This window comes from Cyprinodon variegatus, unplaced genomic scaffold, assembly GCF_000732505.1.
Source record: "Cyprinodon variegatus isolate N-32 unplaced genomic scaffold, C_variegatus-1.0 Scaffold778, whole genome shotgun sequence".
Lineage (NCBI taxonomy): Eukaryota > Metazoa > Chordata > Actinopteri > Cyprinodontiformes > Cyprinodontidae > Cyprinodon > Cyprinodon variegatus.
Window position 1 is genome coordinate 280,397 of NW_015151231.1, and position 3,243 is coordinate 283,639.

A 3,243-nucleotide genomic window follows, 5' to 3' on the forward strand; every position below is an offset into this window, starting at 1 on the left:
GTAGTTGCAATGATACATTCAGCTCAGGTTGTTATACCATTCAAAAGAAAAGGCAAGACAAAACAAGTTTTATCTTTATTTTGGAGAAACCAAAATACTTTTTCTGTTTAAACAAATATGGATGACAGAATTTGCGTTTTAGAGCAACAACAAACTTTCAACAGTTTTAATTTACCATTTAATGCACAAAAAAACATTTTTTGTGCATTTTTTGTATTTTAAATGTTATAATGAATTTGCAGAACATTGAAAAGGTTTTTAAAGAACCTCAGTTTAAGATCAGTCTAAATATTTTATTAATTTTAACTTACAGGCATTAGTTTGAATGCCTGTAAGTTAAAATTGATTTAGCATAGCCCTGTGGAGAACTCAAAATCTATGCTAACTTTATAGCACTGCTGGGGTGCCATAATTGTCTGTCTTTGACTGCATTGGCATAGGAAAGCACAATATGCCATTTGATAAAACAAAATAAACATCACTTGCAACATACAAAATTTGCTAGCATCCAAGAAATTAATAATGCACATATACAAGGATGCAAATGTGTCTCAAATATTGGTGTAAAGAACCAATAATAACTTGCCAAGATATTTGAAACTGATGGAATCAATTATTGTTTTTATTCATTCAGCAAGATTATCCACAATGAATATAGGGACACTTCTAAAGCATCTAAGTTTACTTGCCCGATGGCCTCCTGGTCCTTTAATATTAGAGTATAAATTTAATGGAAAGGTGACATTGTGGTAGAAGACCATAGGTGCTTTGAGATGCAACAGGAAACTATGAATTCCTTAATTGGTCCCTTCAGACGCACAATGTTTATAACTATGCTTTTTAAAAGTGACACATTCTTTAAAAAGCAACAGGACTTAATTATCCTCATATTTAGATCTTCAAGTTACTTTTTTCTCAATGCAACACTATAGAAGGTATGATAGGAAGTGTGAGAGCAGCTTAACTGCCACGTAAGTCTGATAGTGGGCCAGTTGTGGTGTTATTACTCTTTTTTTATATGTTTGCTTTATTCTGACAAGTACCCAACAATCTGTTGGAACCTTAAAAACACTTTGATTTTATTAAAACACAATAAAAGGTTGTCTTGCTGCCAGTTTGTATACAACGGTAAGTTTTATGATCAAAATTACACCCTTATCCTACAAGAAGAAAAGGAACAGAGCATTAAATAAAATAAATGAAATAAACACAGCTATTTGGATTCTAATGCTTGTAGAGTAAAATAATGCTTGGAGCTTACTGCTAAGTTGAAAATGCTTCGCCAGAGAGACGTGACAACTTTTTATTTGCATGATGTTTTTATCGACATAATTTATAATAGCATCCCTTGTGTGCATATGTTTATGTCTATGCTGAAGTGATGGAACTAAAAACTTAACAACCCAACCACTGATATAATCATCTCTTCTACTCGTCACTATGTGTGCTTCAGAGGATTCAAAGGTCAAGAAAAAACTGACTGAAAGACCTGAGCCTCCAAGCATATAAAGAATCTCTGTACTTAAGCAGAGGAAATGTCCTTGGCGTTGTGCTGAAGAGGTTTTCTTTTTTCCTTTCCAATAAGTGAAGCGTTTCTCGCTCATATCCCTATTCTGTCTTTCTATCCTGCAGTTAATGTTCTAGTTGGCCTTTGATGTCTCAGCTGTAACCATGCAACATAGTTTGGTACATTACATAACACCGGTAACTAATGGTAGTTTTACTGTTATCTTGTCCTTCTGGGTCTACAGTATGCTAATAATAACAAATAATACAGTGCCAAAAACAAGACATTGCTTTCTTTTTAACTTGTTATTGTTGTTTTTTTCCCCCTTCGTTTATGACTTATAAAAATACACAGTCAATACATCTCCTGTTTAGCTTTGTACTGTAAGGGACTCATGCAGATGACCAATGATAAAGAGAAATGTATTAAAATGATAAATGTATTTATCATTTTCGATAAACTTTAATCCTTGTGATAATCAGCAAACGTTAATATTGGTTTGGTTTTGTCATGAGTTCTGATTTACAGTATGTGTCCCAAGCTTTAAAGGTACAAAAAAGTCAAACCAACAGTAGCCGACACAGAGTGGATGTTTCTTAGAAATGAGGTTGAGGTTTTAAGTCCACTTCATCTATCGCCATGAAATGAAAGCATATTTTTCACAGAGGACCAAAGAATAAAACAATCAACTGTAATCTTTCACCAAGGCCAACAATATTACTTGCAAACATTAAAAGAAGTAAAATAAAGAAGTTATTCAATTTCAAATCATTAAACAATAATCCAACTGTGTAAATCCTTCAAGTTCATTAATTAGGATCCCACATTTTTAATCTTCTAACAAGGCAAAACTGGCCCGTGGTCTAAGTTCTTGATCTGTTGAGAAAACAAAGTTATTCTGCTGCAAACCAAGTGTCCTTGAGGTCACACTACCTGATAAAGGAAATGTCATCCTGAGGATCCCTAATGCTACATCTTCATCTTCTTTTTGCCCTTTGCCGATGTTGCACTTGTCTGCAAACTCCCTCAACCCTCTAATTCATTGATTTTTCAAGGCTTTTTTTTTTACATTTTATATTTTACAATCTCTGTTGCTTTAATCTCAAGTTTGAAAATATTTGACAAAAACACTTTTTAAGGATGCAGATCCTCCCCTTCTTCTGTGCGACCATCCTGGTATTGCAAATGCAACAGTCAGCAAGTCAAAAACTAACGAGAAGAAGATATGTGGATAAAATGACAAAACAAAGACTGCTTTTGCCCTATAGATGCGATGGATGGCCTAGATAAACCCATCTCCTGTGGCAAAAGCTGAAATTAATTCCATACCGCTTTGGCCTCTCAGTCCCACTTGACAAGCTGACACAAGAGAAGAAAGAATGAGGGCATCTTGATTGAGTTCCAAAGAGCAGTAAACCAGTCAACAGGAATCCTGCACTTTAAATGATACTGAAATAAAGAGTTAGGGATAAACAATTATGCAGAATTTCTGAGTGTTTATATGTTTGTTGCAGCTTTAATGTGCTGTGAGGCAGGAAAGCAAACAGGATCAGAAGAAGTTTCTGTTACAGTTCTTCAAAATAACACCAACCAGCTGCCACACACCCACCAGATACAAAAGAAAAAAAACTAAGCTTTGGGGTAAGCTTGTTGTTTCACATTGTGACTTAATGAAATTCATCAAAGGGAAAGCCAGTAGACAGTAAGGTATTGCATGATTTACAAGATAATTGCTG